The sequence below is a fragment of the Camelus bactrianus genome, chromosome 29, assembly GCF_048773025.1.
Source record: "Camelus bactrianus isolate YW-2024 breed Bactrian camel chromosome 29, ASM4877302v1, whole genome shotgun sequence".
Classification (NCBI taxonomy): domain Eukaryota; kingdom Metazoa; phylum Chordata; class Mammalia; order Artiodactyla; family Camelidae; genus Camelus; species Camelus bactrianus.
Window position 1 is genome coordinate 18,289,305 of NC_133567.1, and position 21,647 is coordinate 18,310,951.

Below are 21,647 nucleotides of genomic sequence, written 5' to 3' on the forward strand. Positions count from 1 at the left end.
TTTGCTGAACAGCAAAATGAACCACACTATTTTGTTTTGAAAGCTGCCCTCCTAATACAAAATAATTGGTAGTCTGCACAGGCTGATTACGATTATGTTTGTAGGTGTGCTGGGAATGAGTTAGCCATGGCACTATCCTTTCCCTTTTTCTTGCCAAACCATACTCTATTCCCTTTGCGGTTTTGGTAAGGGGGAAATTAGAAAATTAGACATGATGGGCAGACAGTTCAAGACACTCAACCAAGCACGGTCCTTTTACACAGGACAGGAAAACCTATGACATTACTCTTCTTTCTTCAACCACAAGGGATTTGGACTTTTAGAAAATTCAAAATGCAAGACACAGATTTTAATAGAAAATATTAGTCAGCAGTTCTCTTATCTCCATGTCCTTTTCAATCTCATTGATTGTGAAGAACACAATCATAGAAAAAGCAAAATCTCTATCAGTTGAAAATTTTTTCCACCTGCATGCAGGTTTGAGATAGTGGACGTATAACATCTTCCAGGGTTGGTAAAATCACTATTTCACCCCCAAAATTAAATCTGACACTAAAATGATCTGACACTAAATAGTCCATTGAATAAGGTGAGGAAGATTGTCCTCTTGGTCATTATTTACATGAAAAAAAAAAATCACTAACCTATTCAGTCAAAATACTTGTGTTTAATTACCCTTTAATAAATAAAATGGAAAATGAAATAAAATGGCAGTACAGTGTTATAAAAGCAAAGCCATTGGGTTACTCTCAAAATATGTATATGTAAAATCTACATTTCTTTTTTAATTTGATAAAAATTTTTATTCTTAGAGCTCTCAGGCAGCTTTTGGTCATTTTTAACATCAATCAAAAATCTCTAAATATTATCTTGAAGGTATGCTGATTACTAGGCATCTTCCTTCCCTTTCTCTCTTTATTTTTATTTTTTTATTTATTTTGGGGATTTTTGGCTACTTATGTCCAAATCATGTCTTTCAGGAAGTGAATTTTAACTTTGAATCCTACCTAGTTTGAATACTACCTCTCCTGTTTTCTATATCTATGTGACTTAGGGTCAGTTACTTAACCTCTGTGAGTTGTCTCTTCATATTTAAAACAAGAAAATCACAGGACTGTTGTGAAGATTTAAGAAGATAACATAAAAAGAGAACTTACCGCAGTGTTTGAAACATAGTTAAGGGTCAATAAATGTTTACAGTTTTTATCTTTGTAATTCTCATGGGCAGTTTACAACCAGATCTCATTTTCACAAATTTTCCCCCAAATTTATGAACATTTTCCTACCCCTCTTCATTTTAAACCAAGCCTTGAAATGACTCTGAACCTCATGGGAAGATGTTTCATTGCACGTAATCCCAGGGGCGTGAGAAGTTGAGGCTCTGACAATGCGAAGTTGTCAGGCTCTGATGTGGTGGTAGCTGTGGGAATTAGACTTAGTTTCTATTTTTAACTCTGCGAGTAGTTGATTGGATGCCCTGGGAAAAGTCAATTGTCTAATAATTCTTCATCCTCTTTTCTTTCTGAATTGTACCATATGTCTAATCACTATTTTCACTGACTCATTTTCAGAATATCAAGGTTGTTGAATGAGGGTGTTGATTTCAGAAGCAAATGTCATAGAAAATGTGACGGTTCCCTTTCTTAAAAGCAATAGTTGACAATTTTTTTGTCTTTTTTTTTTTTTTTTTTTTTGTAATACAGTGTTGAAATTCCTGGGAAAGGTCAACTTTAATTTAAAAAGAGTTCTTAACATTCACTTCCTCTAACAAAAGCCATTGAAGATAATCTTGTTAATTATCTGCTTTATACCAGAATCTTTTTTTTTAATATGTAACTATTGAAGAAGTTTCTTATTGCTAATGCATATCATTAAATTGTCCAAAAAGGAAAATTAATCTGCAACTCCATTGTACATTATATACAGAGGGCTCTTTTTGGTATGTGCTATCTTTCTATTTTACTGCAGCTCAAAGAATTTAGAGAGAACATGTGGGCATTTTAATATTGTCTTGTTCATTACTATGTGCTACTGATGAGATTCAATCAGTAGCAACACCTTTAAACTGAAATCAAAAATACAGCCTCAATTAATGTAAAAAATTTAGTACCAGCAACACCTGCTATAAAAATTGCAGTTAGTACACACACGTGCTTCAGTATGATAAGAATTTTTGTTGGGCTTGAAAAGCACATAATTTTATGTTTTTTCTTATATGACTTTTTAAGATTGATATGGAGCATTTTGGTTTAAGGAAACAAGTATAAAAACTGCCTAGAGCCTTCCATTTAACATGTTAAGCCATAGTTGGTCACAAGTGAGAATTTTGTGGTAATCAAAAACTCCAGCCAAATTTTCAATAATTTATTTCACCTGGTAGAGCCTAATCATGTATATTTAATTTTATTCTTTCAAGTAAAAAGTGTAAAACATATATACAGTGTAGGAGTAAGTTTGTGCTAAATTTCCAAACCAATATTTTTAATCCCTGTTTGAATATTGAAATTATTAGCTATTCACCAAAGGTTTGAGGCATAGATTTTGGGCATAGTCTTATTCTAAGGTGAGATGTTGCATACAATGAAAATACCTGTTTTTAAATAAGTATACAAGTACGTGAATATATACACATAATTATACAAAAGTTTATATACAGACATTCTCCAAATTAAAATGGTTTGATTTATGATTTTTCAGCTTTACAGTGGTATGAAAGTGATATGGATTTAGTAGAAACTATACTTTGAATTTTGAGTTTTGATTTTTTTCCAAGGCTAGCGACATGCAGCCTGATGCTCTCTTGTGATGCTGGGCAGCAGCAGTGAGCCATTGCTCCCAGTCAGCCACGGCATCACAACAGGGACACTTAACAAACATTCTGTTTTTCAGTTTCTCTACAGTACTCAATAAATTACATGACATGTATCAGATGATTTTGCCCAACTAGAGGCTGATGTGAGTGTTCTGAGCACATTTAAGATAGGCTAGGCTAAACTAGGATGGTTGGTAGATTGGGTGTATTAAATGTATTTACAACTTAACGATGTTTTCAACTGACGATGGGTTTATCAGGATGTAACCCCATAGTAAGTCAAAGAATAGCTGTATTTTATATGTATTACACATTAATTATATTTAACCAATTATGTGTGTGAATAAATATGTATATACATATATGCATGTATATATGTCTGTTTTCATGAATGTTCTCCTTCTATTTCAAATATTTGATTACATTTTAGTTAGATTTCATTTAAAATAAACAGATACATTCCTGGAGAAGAAGCATTTGAAGAATCTTTGTTTCTAGAGTAAAGTTTTACAAAGAAAACTTATTTTTTCACTGCCTGTTTATTTTTCAAAAGATAAAAGAGTATTTTTTAAATTTCAAAGTGATTCTTTAAGATATGAATATAAATATGTATTTACCTATTTCAGGTTGCTATATATGTTATATATACATGTGTATGTATATATATATTTCTATTTATATACTTAAATGTTTTTAAACTTGATCTTACTGGATTGTAATTATTATCCAATTATGTGAGAACAGTGGTATAGTTGCCATTTGGCTTGGAACATGCTTCTGTTTCATTTAATTATATTTTGTCCATTAGGTAGGTACTTTGGCCTTCCATCAGCTTTTTTGTTTTGAGGAATACATTTTACAATGCATAAGAAATTACTCTTCTACATCTATATTTCATGCCATAATTTTCTAGTGTCTCACAAAATCCTAATTTGGAATGTTCTCATTTGAATAGTGTTTCAGAATAGAGACTTGTCCCTTTTTGAATCATCAGATGTGTTCATTAGGTATTTCTCATTTTTTCTGTTGGAAAATGATTCAGGAAAGGGAGGAAAGAAAATTGTAGTATGGAACATTCCAGTTCTTTTTCTAAACTTAACCCCTAAGAAAAATGCACTCTCATAATAAAACTAGAAATATGAGAGTGGCAGTTACATAGTCCCAAATTAGGACATAGACCCAATATACAGTAATTTTTTTAAGTAAGAGAATAAAACTTTGGCATTTATTTTAGTCTTCCCCATCACCCTAACTCAGGTGGTATACTATTAACTAGATTTTTTAAAATAGCCATTTCTTGATTAATCATGTCTATTTTTTTCATTTTATCTTAGTTTCATAACACTTTTATACAGAGGCTTATTAACAAACACCGTGAGTTGGATTGTTGGGTTTTCTCCTGTTTTCATCTGATTAGTTCTATGATTTAAAAATGCTTAAAGGCCAGACCTCTAAATTAGAAAATATAAACACAATAAAAACAATTAAAAAAAATTAACTCTAATACATTTCTCTTAATGTTAAAGACATATAATCTTATAGAAGTGTGTACGTTTGGGTGTGTTATAAATAAAGGCAATATGATTAATCATGTATTAATTTATATTACCAGAAATTCCTCCTAAATCCTTTTGAGTATACAAACATTTATGATATTTCTTTTCTGTTTTCACTTTATTAATTTAAGAATGTATTATACATGTAATATTTCATATAAACACTGCATCAATTGTAATACTGGTTTAGAAATTTTAATTTGGTATGTATATATACTAATTTCTGTTTGAAATTACTGTAACTTTAGGATCAAAATTAATGAAGGTTATTGGTATTATTATGGTTTCTAATTAATAAATTATAAATATTAATAATTATATATACTATAAAAATTAATAAATTATAAAGACAAAAATATCGTTGGCTTAGAGTTTCTGCTCTATCAATCACAAACTAAGATGTCTCTTGGATATCAGTAAATGATATATTTTAAGGCATTGCATATGAAATGACTTATCAAAGGTTAGCAGGCAAACTTTGACAATAAAATATACCTGATATTCTACTTTTGCAAATTTGTTGTATCACACAAAATATGATCTAAATAGCTAACATATGACTCAATGTTCAGTCATTCTCCATAATATGCATATTACCAATTATTAACAGAATATTAGGTAGGCAACAATGCTGTAGTATTTATTCAGACTTTTATTTAAAGTCAAGTACAATCTGTATGTCTATAGTGCTTTTATATCTACCACCTCGCTTAATTAGAAGGAAGTTTTCTAAAGCTTTTATGTCAACTTTTAAATGAAGTAGTCCTTATTTAACATTTTTAATTTAAAAACTACTAAAAAAATTTACAGTTTTAAATCAAATATAAATATTGGAATTGTGTAGGCAGTATTTGAAATTATCAAACACAAAAACATAGGGGTGTCCTTTAGAATGCATGAATTTCTAATACATTTATTTAGGTTATCTATGCTGAACTTTATTTATTAACATAATAGCTCACAGGTAATCTTCACTATTAAGTATTTTAAGATGCTTATAATGGGAAACAATATAGAAACTAAAATTAAAATTTATTTCTGTGAATGTTAAGTGAAAAGAGTGTTAAAAATAAATACAGCATATTCACAACTTGGTTTTGAATATCATACATACAGTAAAAAGACTCAAAAGAAAATTTAAAAATCATTTACCAATCATTTACTCAAGAAGTAGAGTAAGGGTTATCTTTACTTCCTTTTGATCTCATTCTGTATTTCCAAATTCATTGCAATATCTATGTATTACTTTTAAAACTGTTTAAGAAATATGCCACTTTGGATGAGTTTTTTAACATCTAAACATTGCCAAATGTTGTTAAAATGTCAATTTTTATGTAGATTTCTGAAAGATCCAAGCTGGCCATAAAAATACTGAATATATTAGAGGAGGGGGAATTTTCCCTCATCCTGAAATAATGATAATAAGTAGTATTTTTTAAAGCACTATATAATTTTCAAAGCATTTTTATATACATACTCCCATCAGACCATCCTAACTCTCTAGAGTTAGGAGAAAAAAGATAAAACTTATTTTGCAGATGGGAGGTATCCAAGTTCTTGAAGTTTAGCAAATTGCCCATTTAAGCAGTGCACAGTTTTTAAGTTGCAGGGTCATAATTCAAGCCTGTTTCATGCCATGGCCAATCTGCTTTCTTCTATGCTGTAGGAACTGGACATGTTTAGAGATAATCACAAAAATGGAAATAGGCCAGAATCTGCAACTAGTTACAAATTTACCTGTAGACCTCACTGGAGCCTGAACTAGGAAAATCTGTATGGATTTCTTTCTTCAGTCCAAAGAAATGGGCATGTTAAATAAGTTTCTAGGTTTAATTTTTAAAAACTCTATGATGTCTGTTTTTTTCCACCATGTTTGTGTATCTTGTGTCTACCAACTTCTCCAAAGAACCATGCCTCCTACCTAAGGGATCAAACTGCTTAATAAACAAACATTGACAATGTTGATGTTAACCTGAATTAAATAATATACCAACCGAATTTGCATTGACATAATGCTGACATTCATGAGATGATATCATTTTATTTACACACACACACACACACACACACACAGACACTTAACTAGGTCTAAGTTAAGTAATAATTTTTCCTCCAGGCTAGAACATTATTTATGTAATTGCAACACATGGCCATATAATCTCTTATTTTAAAAAGTAATGATTAAAATTCACAGAAAACTCTCCTATAATTACATTGGACAATTGTAGTGTATTTCACTAAGTTTCTGTTAAATATAAAGCTATTTTAAACGGGTCAATTATGAGATCTGTCTTAGTATTTTTATGCTCCTGAAATATCACTATAACCTGCTTTTTAAAATAGTCTGACACCTACCAAGAATTCTTTTACCTCCTACAAGAAAGCAAGAAAAAGAAAGCGTTTATGTTTTTAATTTTAGTGAAAGGTTCTTGATTTAAGAATTAGTCATTTGCTGTCATTTGCATTTCAAGCATTCTGTAAGTACTTGAGGTTTTTTCTGTATGACTTCTCCAGAGTTTTCACATGTATCATTAATTTCATCTTTCACTTGGGATTAGTAAAATCAAAAGGTTTATTTACTACTATTCCTTAGCTTCCTTCATTTCAAATATTCAAGGCCTTCTCAAAAATAATTTTATGGTCTTATATTATTTGTTAATAATAGATAATGCCAAGAAATTGTGATTCTGGTTTTCAGTTAAAAAAACAGAGAAACTAAAGAAATAATTACTATCACTTTTTTTCCTACATCTGGCTAATCAGATAGTCACATCAGTGAATGTTAGATTTTGAGGCTATGAATCCTGGTACTAAACATTTTATATATTCTGAGAAGTGAAAAATAATACTTATTATGCTTCCTCTGTGCTAAATACTGTTTTAGAACCAAATGGAATTCCCCCTCACAACAATCTTAAGAGGTAGGCATTACCTAAATAGGTATTATTACCTGTTTTACAGATGGACAAACTGAGGCACAGAATGATTAAATTATTCATGATCACACAGCTAGTAAGGCACAGATACAGTGTTTAAAATCAAATCTCTGTTTTGGTGAGAGTGTACGTTCCCAACCCCTATAATGGATATAAGATTTTGATCCCTACTGTTTGTTATATGCCCACTGTCTTTGTGGAAACAAAGGGAGGGAGGAGGAAGGGAGAAAAGGAGCAAAGGGAAGAGGAAAATAAGGAGGACTAGAGGGAGGCAGGAAAATTGTCAAAATCCTGCCAACTTATTGATACCATGTGTTATATAGCTCATAATAAGATTCAATTTAAGGATTTGTAGAGATTTACACAGAATAAATATTTTAAATTTCCTCAAGTGAAGTCTCTGGTAATATTATCAGAGGGGGATAGCAAGTGAAATTCTATTTAATTCTAATCATAATGAAAGTGCTATAACATGCTCATATTTGGAACAAAAACAGTTCTATCAATTCTCACAGTAATAATGCTACCTTTTCTTACAATTATTATCATTTTTTTCACCCTCAAAACTCAGCTTATTTAATTTTAGTTCCTACCCTTTTTCAAAAGTCCATAAATTTTAGTTAGGCTTAAGTCATAGGAAAAGTGAAGTTTAAAGCCTGTAGGTAGGAGAAAGGAAAAAAATCCCCCTTGCCACGCCATGCCCAGCTCTGTCCACTTCTATCAGACTTACTAGAACAAGAAAGAAGGAGTTACTCTTACTATTCAGATTTAATTGAACATTCACTGAGCCACATTTTACTATTACAGAGGGTCACCTGTGTTTGTTTAAAGGTACACAGTGACGGTTCCCAGATTTTGTCTTGTCTACTGCCTGGTCCTATAAGAGCAGGGAAGTACTGTGAAGATGCTCAAAACTTAGATCTCAGTCTCTTTTCTGTTAGTTCCAGGGTGAGCTTAATCCAGCAGAACAATGGACTCTTCTGTGTTTCACTGGCTATTTCCATGCAGCTCCGTTTTGAGCCTGGAAAATCTTGCATGGTCTCTCATCAACTTCTTTCTTCAGAATGTACTCAGAAAATGGTAACATGCCCCCAGTAAGCCTTTACCACAACTCTGACTCAGGGTTATCAGGAAGTAATTCCAAATCTCAGACATGTTCTGTATCTTAATCAACAGATAAACTTTATTTATAGTTAACATTTACTCTGGATTATTAATGTGTTCTAATGCCACTGGAAACTGCTTCTGTCATCATGTGCTTAAAGCTAGGATAAGGATGGATCTTATTAAGATAGTTTAGAAATTTTAAGTGGTAATTATGTAGCGGACAATCTTCTAGGTATGGGTGATGAGTTAAACAGAGAAGTTACAATCCACACTCTAATTTTCAACAAGATTGTTAAGAAAGAGTTCTTAACATTAAAATTCAAACAGGACAAATGTACAGAAATCATACACAATAAAAAAAGTCAGTTTAATATGCATGGTTGGCATTTTGGAGATAGAAGAAATCTAGCAAAAGTTTTACAAGATTAATGATACTTATAGTCAAGTTGAACTTTGTTTTACTTGAAACAAGCCATTTTTTTTCAAACCAAGTAAAAAAAATCATTGACAGTAATTATGCAACTTTATAGTTCCTTATTTAGTAAACATAGGGTGCTTTGATGGATGATATGAGGCAATTTTAATATTTTGAGGAACGATCCTTTAGCATTTTGGAAATCAGTTTTTTTCATTGGTGAAAATTCTAATATTTGCGCATTAGTTTTATTTCATGTCTCCAAAATTGGATTAAACTGTCCAATTTTAAATGAAAAACTGGCATATTATCTGTTGACCCTACAGTTCCTAGTTTTATCATAAGAAAAGGTAGGTGAGAGGAATTCCCGGCTTACATTTGAAATTGAATTCTGAAAGTCTTTTTCTGATTGATTAGTACATGTTGATATTACATTATTTGCAATGACAGAGGACATTGTCAAGTTGTTATTAGCATTCATTCCAGCAGTGGGTTTTGCGAATGTAATAGTTTTTTTTTTTTTAACTACTTTTCCTCCTCTTGATCCATGACTCCAACTCTAAAAATATCTTGATTCATTCATATCTCATACATTCAAGAAATAATTATTGATCACATGTATTATTCTAGATATGAAGCTGGTCACTAGGGAGTCAAAGTTGACTTGGCTCCCAAGGAGACCCCAGTGAGCATCTGCTTCTTACTCTTCAAGTGCCATCGATCCTGTGCAATCAGAAGTAATAAAGAATTATGTAGCATTCATACCATAATTAAATGTAGATTGAGCCAGATGATTTTCAAAAATCAGGTTTAATCAGAGAAAGCGCAAGAATGTTTTTTGGGATTTGTCCTTGATGAGCATCGTTATCTGTCTTTTAGATGCAATAATAGAAGTCAGAGAGTAATTTATCAATTTGTGAACCAAGATGAATGATGTTTCCTCCTTTAGTCATTGACTTTCTGCAGAGAGCCAAGGCACTTCCACTTTCACAGCCAAGAAATCACCAGTAAATAGCAGTGTTGGTAGATGCTGGATTATTTACTGCCATGGGTTTGAGAATATCAGTGAGCTGCATTTTGACTACTTGTCAAGCATTTTGACATCTTGGGACAGAAAGTGCTATTTAAATATAAAGAGCATTTTCTGTTGAATTGCTGTTAGTCAACCCTATGAGGAAATGATCTATTAAGTAACAGATCGGAGTATAGGAGAACTGTCATGATATAAGATTGATTTCTGCTAAAGAGACCTTCAAGTAACTACATGTTTCGATTTGTGGTTGTTTTCAATCATTCGTAAATGACCGCAGTAAAAACTCAATATAAAAAGCTATTTGAATTTACTTTCCAGAATACTTTCCTGGGATTCTCTATCTCTCCCTCTTGCTCTCGTTCCCTCTCTCCCTCTCTCCTTCTCTCTCAGACCAGGAGAGCAATGGGTCTCAAGCTCTAGTGCGAATCAGAAGGCTTGTCAAAACAAGGATTTCCAGGGCCTCAGCTGGGAATTTGCATTTTTAACAAGTTTCTAGGAGATACTTTGACTGCTCAAATAAAAGGAATGGGAATTTAGGAAGTGGAAAAGGAGAGCGATAAAAAGCTGAAGGCAACCTCAGGGAACTCAGCTCACAGAGTGGCCCAAGCTCTTTGGGAAGGTAATCACTACTGCCCCGGGGAGCTTATTTGAGGAAAATGGCTCTCCTCTTTGTAAGCAATTGGCCTAGGGCAGCGTGTGGAACTCCTAACCTTCCCACTCTTAAGCCCAGGTTTGCAGTTAATGAACCATTTCACTCTCTTTGCTCGTCTTTCTCAGACTTAAAATAGTAATCGTAATTTCTCTCCCCTACTTTTAAAAAACAAGACAAAACAAAAAATACACAAATCTTTATGGTCTTTCCCGATATGGAAAGTTCTCTGGATTTACCCATCCACCACCCCAATGTAGCCAAGATGAGCTACAAAAATTTAGCAAAATTTTTCTTTCCATAAATATTTAAGGTTTTAAGCTGAACTATTTAGCAATAAATGCCAAATACCTGTTCTCCACTATCTGGGGCTATATATTTTCTTGACTCTGCCTAACAGGTGAGGAGCCACCAGGGAACAAGTGCTCAAAGAGACTCTAAAAAACCCTATCTAATCTGCACCCCACCCCGCTCCACCACCAGCTCTCCACTGTGTATGCCCTGCTCTTCTCATTCCACACCAGGAACACCAGCATTATTTCTGTGTTTTCAACACTCGGCATTTTCCCATCCCAAGGCCCCTGCATTTACAAATTCATCTTCTAGAAATGTTCTAGAAAAGTAACTCATACACATATAAATAGAATATTATACTAGCAGGTATGATAGTAAATAAGATAAGACTACAAGCCTCTGGTCAAATGTCACCACACCAGTGAGGCCTTGATCATCCTATAAAAAATAACTTTTGTGCCTGCCCATGCAGGTGCACACACTGAGCCATCCCACCCCTGATATACTTTTCTCCATATATTTATTCCCATCTGCCAAACAGTATATTTTGGTATTGATTTATTTTCTGTCTCTCCAGGTAGAAAGCAAATTCCATGAGCATAAAGTATTGGTTACAACAATCATTGACACATAAGAGCCACTCAGTAAATATTTCAAGAATGAAAAAAAAAAAAAAAGGAAGGGTGCTATATCATTACTGTTGATTATCCACTGTGAATTTTGGCATTACTTTTTCATCACTTGCTCAAATGGATCTTATATGCCACTCATACTGTTGGTGGTTCCTTAGAACCACCATTGCTCTTTATGCCCTCCTTGCTTTTTAAATCTTGCTGCTGCCTCTGTCTAGAATGTTCGTCTCTAAAAAGTTTTTGTTGTCTTTTAAATTCCTACATTTCGTTCATTTCATTCAAATCGGGTGTTCTGCTCTTCAAAAATATTTAAAGATAAGCTTGTTCCTTCTCTGTGTCCCCTTTCCCAACCTGGCACCCTGTCCTGCCACTTATCCACTCCTTATACTATTCTTGTCTACTGGAAACTCATGCCAGCCTTACCGCAGACCACTTGAAAGCAGGGGCTCTTTCGGATACCAGAAGCACAATGCCCAAATGCCTGGCACATGACAACTACTTATGCACGTTGAATAAATGACCAACAATCCACCTTATTTTTCACTGTCCTAAAAAGCTACTCTTCATTCCTCTAAACTGCTAAAAATTGCCCTGAGTGATACGAGCGTAACGAGTATGAGAATGGGCACTTAGGATAACTAGCTTGAAGATGAGCCAAGTCAAAGCTAACTGAAATAGCTCTCAAACAAGGAAGAGGAGAGAGGCATCCAGGCTCCTCTAGGAGGAGCAAGTAGCAGTGATGCCGGTGTCCACACTGCCATGGAGAAAACCACTGCCATAGGAAGCTCCTAGTAAAAATGAAATGTGTAGTGTCTCCCGGGTATGTGATAGGAGAGCATGATAAAATTCTTCAGCAACCCTGTTTCTGCATCATTTGGTGTATGCTGAGGTAATACACAAATTTTACTATGTAATTAGTCTAAGAACTATTCCCCTAGGGTAGAAGATGTTGTCTTATTCTAATCACATTACTCTAACAGAATACCACCAACTGCGTAGCTTATAACAACGCAGTTTATTGCTTATGGTCCTGGAGACTGGAATGTCCAAGATGGAGGTGCCAGCATGGTTGCCTCCTGGTGAGGACCCTCTTTCCGGTTCATAAGCTGGCACCATCTCCCTGTGTCCTCACATGGCAGAAGAGGCGGGGGATCTCCCTGGAGCCCCTTTCATAAGGCACCAGTCCCATTCATGACAGCTCCACCCTTATGGCTCCAGCTCTTCCCAAAGGCCCACCTACTAATACCACATTGGGCATGAGGTTTTCAACACATGAATTCAACATATGAAACATTCAGACCATAGCAGATGCTTAAGAGTCAAAGCTTGTTCTAACCCGTATAGCCTGGGAAACTGGTAGAATTTGGAGATTAATGTAGTATATGTGGTTTAGTCTTGCACATTTGAAGGTGATAAACACCCAGCCCTGTCAAACCACTGGGCACTATGAATGAGTGTTTTGCCTTGGCAGAAAGGTGTTACATCTGTTTCTCCTACACCTGTGAATGAATTATGTGTGATATCAAAAGAAGACTTTTAAATGCGAGCAATCTGAAGCAAAAATGATAGAAAAAAACTGCAGAGAAGCAAGGTGAGTGAGTATTGAAAGGCAGAAGTGATATACCGATAGACCTGACAATCAGCTGTGAGTAATTTAAGTTGATTAAATGTAGCATAGAAAATGTGCAGGAAAAGGTTGATGAGATCAAATTAGCAGGCAAAAGAAATAATTTTCTCAATAGTAACATTTTTGCTGTATCAAAATAGAATGCAGTCCGTAAGAGATTGAGAAAATGAGTAAAATAATTCCTTTGTCACATGACTAGATCTAAGGGGAAAATTAGAACTCGACCTCGATGTAAGGAAGGAATCATTGTTAGGAAATAAAAGTTAAATAAAACAAGAAAAGGGAGTCTCAGAGGCATGAACCAGGAAATAATAACTTGCCTCATTTATTCATAAATGATGGGGCTCAAGTGTCAAACAATAACCAGTATCGAGGCTGCAGAGAATAAAGAGGTCTGAAGAATTGCAATTCAGGAGACATAGATTCAGGGTGAAACTCAAAGAGTGTTCCATGGAAGAGAAGGAGTCAGGGGCTTGTGAAAATAAAAGGCACAAGGTTGTTAAAGCTGCCTGGCAGAAGTTACAGTGGACTCTGACGCAGCAAAGCAAGTATTTGTCCTTAAGGGATACTCTGTTTCATTTTAGGCTGAGGGTCTGATAAGTATCTTAAGCTTCTGAGACTTGGGCAGATGTTCTGGATGCCTGCATTAAGACAACAACAGGTGGTCAAAGTTCAGATTCCACCCCAGCTGAGATGTGCATAAGTCACACTTCCTCAGTGGCCTCCCCAGAGGCTCCATTTTGGAGAGCTCTCCCTAGCAATCCTGACTCCATTTTGATTTTCCATTTACATAACTTACCTTTACTTCTCAGATTTGTTGGAAACTGACAAGCATATTCTCACATAGTTCTTGTTGTCTCTCACTTGCATTAAAATGCACAATATCCAACATCAAGAACTGATTATTGAGTTTTGTTACATTTTTCTCAAACTCAGGATTTTTTTTATTTTAAAGCAGCAGTAAGCAAACTTTGGCCTATGGGCCAAATCCACTCTTGGGCTCAGAACGGTTATTTTCAAAAGGTTGTAAGAAAAGAAAAAGAAAAAAGAAAGCAGAATATGTGACAGATGTATGTAGCTCTTAAACACAAAAATGTTGATCACTTGAAGGGCTTAAATTTAAAGGGATAATTTTAATATTCACATTCATTATATATCTGTGCATGTACATGAATGTAATAAATAATGAATAACAATGGAATATCGTATATATAATGAATGTGAAGGTTTATATATACATAGTCAAATATAATATGAGAACAATTTGGTCTTACGCATTATAGGATTTCACACCCTAAAGAGTGGGTTTCTAGATAAGGGAAAGAGAAAAAAAAAAAAAATACCAGTTCATAGTTCACTGAGGACAAGAAGAAAGAAGACTGAGGCAAGTTTGCTTCTTTTTGCAATTACAACATCACAGAAGAAAGTGAAGTAAAAAATGTGAAACAGAAGCCTCACTGTGGAAGAGGCAAGGGGAGAATGAATAAGGCAATGAAAGGGTGCGAATGACCTTGAGAGCTCTGGTGCTAGGAGCAAAGTGGGGGAGTAGTAAGTCTGTCCCTGCAGGTATCCTAGGTTGTCTTCACTCTGAGATTTCTCTGCTACTCCTGATGCTGCCCTGCCCCAAACATGTGTCAAAGAGGATGGGACTCTGTCTTCAAAGGTCCTGCTGACTTCTCAAGAGAAACATTGTACAAACAGACCTACAAACATACATAAGTATATATCCACACCTCTTTTGGATGGTAGATTTTGGCTGCTTCTGTCTGTGTGTATAGAACACTTCAAACATGCTTCCCTACTCAAATGCAACAGGACCACCAGTTTTCAACTGTTTTCTCTGTCCTGTTAACCACGCCTCTTTTTCTGGCAGCTGAAGGAGAAGGGGGTCTCCTTTCAGTTGTTATCTTTCTTGAAACTGTTTTTTCCAACCCAATTCAGCCCAACCTCAACATCTGTGCATTTCCTTTATGAATCCATCTATTATCCCCATCTACTTTCCAAACTCCTCCTTACTGGGCACTTAAATATATAACAGTTCCTGTTTGTCAGTGGCAATTAATCCTCACAAGTATTATCCACATCACATAAGTAAAGATAAAGAGACTTGAGAAAGGGTAAGTACTTTCCCAAAAGTTGCAAAGTTAGCAGGTAGCAAGTGTAGGATTTAGGCACAAAGGGTTTGAGCCCAGAGGCCATGCTCTTAACCTTGAAGTTAAACCCTCTCCGAAGAAGTTAAACCCTATTCAAGGGAAATGGGGGGCCAATATTGGCTCCCTTATTACACCAGCCACCAGAGGGGAATGATTAATGGAAAAGTAGTCTCATTAAATTTTTCTATTTCTTTAACCATTGAAGCAAGCAACAACACATCATTATTAAACACAATCTCTCTTTCAAACTTTCTGATTATTTCAGAAACTCAGCGAATTTAGTTTATATTTTCATAACTTTTTCTTTAATTTCAGAACTTTATGAGAAGGGATCTAATCATTTATTTTAAATTTTGTGATTTCTTATGCTAAAAAGTATACATACAGATATCTGTATCTATAATATACTATATATAAAAGTATATATATTGTTAATGTGTACTTTTGTTAAAGCATTGCAAAACACCAACAAGTTGCACTTCATAAATATATCACCTTCCTCAACATTGACTTAATGTGCACTACAACTTATATTTTTTTTCTGATGAGTCCAGAATTATCAAATGATAATGCATGGCAAAGCCATGTTTTAACACTGGCTTTCACTAACTCTAATTTCCATGTTCCTGATGAATAAACTAAGCTTTCTTTATCCTTAATATTTTCTGAACTTTTCAGTTCAATTGAAACCTGGATTGTTTCAAATGATTCCCCTACCATCTCCAACAGACATTTAGTTTTCTCTTTCTCTAGTGTAAGAAGAGCCAGTCTACTTGTTACATTTGTGCCACGTTCTGATTATTATTCTATCATCTCTGTATTCCCCTAATTCTAACTTAATGTTAGGAAGTAATGTTGGCCTTCTCTCTGTTCAAGCCACTCCTGTATCCTCCAGAGCCAGTGCCCACTTACACCTTCCTGAACGAGGTCAACTACAATTTCCCAGCTTCTTACCATCTTTATAATTTTATTACTTATCTTCATCTATGCCATGACCTCATCTCTCATTCGCATCTCAAAATTCAAGCTATTAGAACTCCATTGCAACAATAATAAAAAAAAGTATTATAAGCATTAGTAATATAAAAGTCCAGTATTATATGTTCTGTAAATTAGTAAATGATTATACTAAAATTTGCAGTTTCACCATGGTAGTCTGCTTCTTTCCAAAATTTATTATGTTTCTATTACATGCCAAGCACTGATTGACTCTTTGATTTCATTTTTTTTCCCGATTAGTGACAATTTTTGAAAAATTTGTTTTCCAAACACAGAATGACAAATTGGTGAAAAAAATACTGTGATATATATCTATCAAATACCAAGATTTGCCCATTCTCACTTTTGTATTCCCAATCATCCCATTATGTTACCAAACCAAACTTGGGTCCATTTGCCCATGCACAGTAAAGCCAATCTACTGATACCTGGTTGTGGTGAAGGACAGTGCATCATTTACTGTCGGGTGCCATACAAGGAGTCCGGGACACCTAGCACTCAAAAAGCCTGAACTCTTCAATGGGTTTCAGCAAAGCATTTTTAAAGGCGAGGTAAGAGAGGGGTGTCCCAGCGTATGTGATCACCTTGTGCACAGTTCTCTGATGAGCTGATGGTGAGGTAACAGGGCAGTGTCACAGGGGTTAACATTATCAATCCTTAGGTGCCAGTAGGCCTGTGGGCTATGTGCTCATGGTCATCAAGTAGTTAATTTCTTCCATTTGGTGGTGATTTTAGCATCTGTAAAACAACTCAGGAAATGTGCCTCAGATACGATTATCTAGGTATGTCTGAGAGGAGCTAAAGCAGAGGATATAGGGGAGGAGTTGGTCCCGGCAAGGCCCCACAGGGTTCTGTTCAGTTACAATCATAGTTTAGATTCTGTCATTTTCATCTAAGCCCTAGTCTCTTGTCTTACTCACCTCCCATCAGTTCTCCATCTGTTAATGTGAAATAGAGTTCATACATATAGAACATCATCTGAATGATGTTCATAACTATGGCTGCTTGCTTTCTTAAGAACACTTCAAAGATGCAGAGTGTTGGGGGGAAAGCTGTCACCACCTGCTGACTTGTGCCCAAAATGTCAGAGGCTGGAGCTTCTGCCTTCAGAAATGGAGAGGCCCAGCATAGAATTGAAATGAGGAAGTGCCACAGAAGAGCTTATGAGCCTTTTCATGACTTCTCAGAAAATATACATACACATATACATGTGCACAAGATGTACAGTGTGATTTCAAAGAGATTCTCAGAAACCCTGTATATCTTGAGCATAAGGGTTAAGAACTCTGTTTCCAGACATTCTAAAATTTACTCTTGATTAATGCAACCCACAGAGCTGTGTACTTGGACCAAATTACTTTTATCCTGTATAGTATTATTTCTGCCAAATTGCCTAATCCCCTTGTGGCTTGCATAACAGACAAGTGCAAGAATTTCTTTTCTATTGGTAGAGGTCCTCTTCTAGCTCATTCTTCATACAAAGACTACACAAGCGCACATAATGTCTTACTAATTCATTTCATAGGTTTAACAGATACTTGGAGTCGAATGTAGAGTTCCATGGACTACAGACTAACAATGCTCTATAAAGAATAAACTGGTTCTTTGTAAACTGGACTGTTTATGTATTTCTCACACTCTCTCCTTCCCAGTTATTCTTTTATCATTTCCTAAATACTTTTGATGTCTGTTCTAGATCATTTGTACTAAAGTGAACCAACCAAGATGTTTTTGTTTTTTCCATATGTGGACAAAAATGTTAGGTTGGAGGCCTAGAAGCTGGCATGGTGGTAGCAGTAATAATCAAAATGAGAGAACCCCTAAGTGGATCTGATTTCCCTGCTTCAATTACCTGGGAGATTGTTTTCCAGTGCTAAAAGCAGGATGTTCTGAATTTTGCTTTAGTGAAAGGAGTTAGTGTTTCCTTAAATTACAATTTTATTTCTTCAAAAATCTCTGTGTAATTTCATTGACCATTGAGTAAACCCAAAGTAAACTCCTGAGCCTGGCACTCCAGATACTTCAGCTGTTCCAGCCCATCACTGCAGCTCCATCACCTCCCTGTCTACACACAGGCCTGTGCTGCCATCAAACTGCACAAACCTCTCTTCCCTCAAATGCTGCGGAGTTTTCTAATCTCTGTGTCCCTTTTCATTCTTTTGATTATGCCAGGAATTTGATTTTCTCAGATGCAGTGCATATTAAGTCTAATTTACATGTAATATGCTAGTACAATTAATGAACTAGACAAAAAATTATTATTAAGCGACACCTAATGACGACCATGTTGTTATAAAACCAACATATATATATACACACAGTCATACATATTCATGTCTTTTAAAACTAACTTCACCCTCTACGTTCTCATAATACTTAAAATGTGCTTTGCTTTATATTTTGTAGGCCATTGCATGTGATGCTCTCTTTGCCTGGAATTCTCTCCTTCCTCTGTACTTTACCTACTTGCCACCACTTCCTCATGTAATGACCCTGTCTGGAGAAGACTTGTTTCCACCCTTCTTATGGGTTTCCCCTAGCACCCTATTCTAAGTTCTGTTAATTCACACTGCATTGTACTCCCTGTTTATTGTCTTATTATTGTGTCCCCAATGGCTGTATAGCACCTAGCATATAGAAAGCACTTGAATGAATGAAAGTTGATGACATTGAAATATATGTGTAACTGGTTTTGAGGACTTAAATGATATTTATTATTGAAAGTCATAAAAATACTTACAGTCTGACTCAGTAATCCAGGAGTCAAAAATTCAAATGCTTTCAGGGTCAGGCAAGTAGTCTAAATGTGCAGTGTTGGCCTGAGGGAAAGTAATGGGAAATATAGGTACTTACATATTAACCTAAACACACTCAGATTTACACTTTTATAAATACTATCATACAAGCCATACTAACCATAGCCCCTTGACTCATTCTAAAGAAACAAATTCACTGAGGGGAAAAAATATTCATAGTAATATTACTTGTGAATCTTCCTGTAATAAGGAAAAAAGAACACAAATTAAATAGCTAGTAATAGAGACCTGATTAAATTAAATATTGATTCTATTCAGTAACTGTCATATGTTCTTTAATATTAAAATAATTCCCAAACTGTAATATTATGGAATATGCTTTCATTATTGGAAATAGTGAAGGAATAAAGCAAAGCTGTATGTTTGCTGTAATTGCAACCATGTAAAAATGCTCATACTTGTTAAAAAAAAAGGATTATGCAAAATGAAGATAGTTATGTTAGAGTACTCAAAATAGAAATGATTTTTTAAAGTTCAGCATTTAATAATGTCATCATTTTTCCAATCCCAGTCTCTGGAGGAAACTTTGGCAATATCTTTTGGAGTCTTAGGAGATGACACCTAGCAAATAGAACCAGGTTACTTTGGGTAAGAGCTGAAGAATATGAATTGTGGGCCGAGCTAGAAATAACATTGTCATAGCAACCTCCAAAGATTTCATAGAAAAGGCATGGATTGGATTTCTTTTTCCTTTTAAGGAGATGACTAACAAGATCCATTTGAAATAGTTCTGATACAGTGAGAGATTAGATACAATAAGTTTGATAAAGAGTTTTGTTGAGAAATTGGGGTAAACTGGCATAAACTTAAGATCAGAGGTGAGTCTCCCTAGTGTGGGCTTAGCACATTTTGTGCATTGATTAGCTTTTGGTGATGTAACACTTATGTGATTCCAATCTGTCCTTCCTGCAGATAATAATTATTTAGTTAATAATAAGATATGAAAAATAATATAACAATTATATAATGATAATAATCATTATTATAAATAAAAGAGTTCAATTCTCCTTGTGAAGAGACATTTAATATATTTTTCTGATTCTTTAAAAAGGCTCAATTATCTGTTCTTAGTGTTCTCCTGTGATACTATATATAACCCTCTGGAAACTGAGGCCTGCGGAAACACTGATCACATCAGTGGAAATCATTGTAATGTCTTCCTTGAAGAAGGCATATTCCATCAGTCTCATTGCTCATTTGTTACACTGAATTGCCATCCTAAGTGACAGATCTTCTCAGTGTCTAGATTTCTTGCCAGGATTTATGTATTAACCCCATTCTGTTTGAGTTTAGATCAAGAATGCCCCTTAGATTATTTCATGAACCCAGGTTTCCTGTAGTTTGCAAATACTGACTCAGCCCACTGGTCATGTGGAAGTTCTCTTTATACAAGGAAGGTTTTCCTCAATAGCAAATGACATCCCTGGCTTTGTTCAATATAGCAACTAATGCCCTAAATTGCTAATTTTATGATAATGCTAAAACCTTGAGTGGTTTCTTGACCTCATTTGGAAAATCTGCCTCTGCCAGTAGTAACCACTTTGGTATCTTTCCCAAATAAACAGCCTAGATATGGGGCCATATGGTTAAGGAGGAAGAGATTGTCAGTAATTACACTTAAGGGGAAAATTCTAATTAGCATTTTTTTTTCCATTTGAGGTAAACTTAGGTAAATCTGGGTTTATCATAAATAACCATAGCCAAAGCATCATATTTCTCCTACCACATACAAACTTTTGACTCTAGCTTCCCATGTAACATTAAAAAAACACAGTCAAACACTTATTATCTCAAAATAAGGGGCTGTGTGGCAGCATCAGGAAGCATTATGAGTTGAGCCAGAATTAGCAAGGAGTAGGGCTGAATTTGAAATCCCTGCAGTTCAGGCCTCATCATTGAAACTGGCACCAGACTGCCCTTACAAGCAGTATCTCTTCACTCTGATCTCAAACCAATCAAATATATACCATAAATATCATGGTTCTGCCCACCATGTTTTATGAGTATATTTTCTGAAGCCACTGGTGAAATGAACTTTTTTAACAGTCTACTGAGGACAGGGGTTATGTTATAAATCAAAAGGAAGTTTGACTTCTATTTCTATTTTTTAGCATTTGACCACAAAATTAAACCTCAGATACTTAAAAAAGAATTCAGTCTTCTGTCTGAATGGGATCTGTCCATTTTGATAGTATATGAATGGGAAGTGACATTCAACACTTACTGAGCTGCTGCTTCATATAGAAGACTGTACTAATGGGTTAAAAAATGTCTGAGATTACTGTCTCATTAGTCATGCAACTAATGGTCACTCATATTAAAGTTCTGAATCAGAAAAAAAAAAAGAGTGGAACAAATATTTGTTAAATTTTGCACACAAAAAGCCCTAGGGAGTACAGAAGGGAAGACATTTTCCATTGAAAAATAATGACTTTTCTGTAGTAAATTAATGTATATCTTAATTATCTATGTTTCCATGAGGGAAAAAAATTAATTTAACAGAATCATTCTGTAAAACCCCTACGGCTTTGAGTCATGTGAAAATTTGTTGCTAATTTGAGGTTTTCTAAATTTAAAGTCATAATTTGAGTAATTAATAACCTTGAAATTTAGGAAAG

The 21,647-nt window shown here is 34.8% G+C and overlaps 1 protein-coding gene and 1 long non-coding RNA gene across 3 annotated transcripts in view; one reads left to right on the plus strand and one right to left on the minus strand.

Annotated features, from left to right (window-relative positions):
- Positions 1 to 21,647, minus strand: part of LOC123615784 (uncharacterized) — a 185,199-nt gene that overhangs the window by 71,439 nt on the left and 92,113 nt on the right. For both annotated transcript variants that reach the window (XR_012503264.1, XR_012503263.1), the window contains one exon: positions 18,954 to 19,032. This is a non-coding gene — a long non-coding RNA (uncharacterized LOC123615784). The remainder of the gene's footprint in view (positions 1 to 18,953; positions 19,033 to 21,647) is intronic.
- Positions 1 to 21,647, plus strand: part of PKIA (cAMP-dependent protein kinase inhibitor alpha) — a 90,438-nt gene that overhangs the window by 12,190 nt on the left and 56,601 nt on the right. The gene's annotated exons all lie outside the window — the stretch shown is intronic.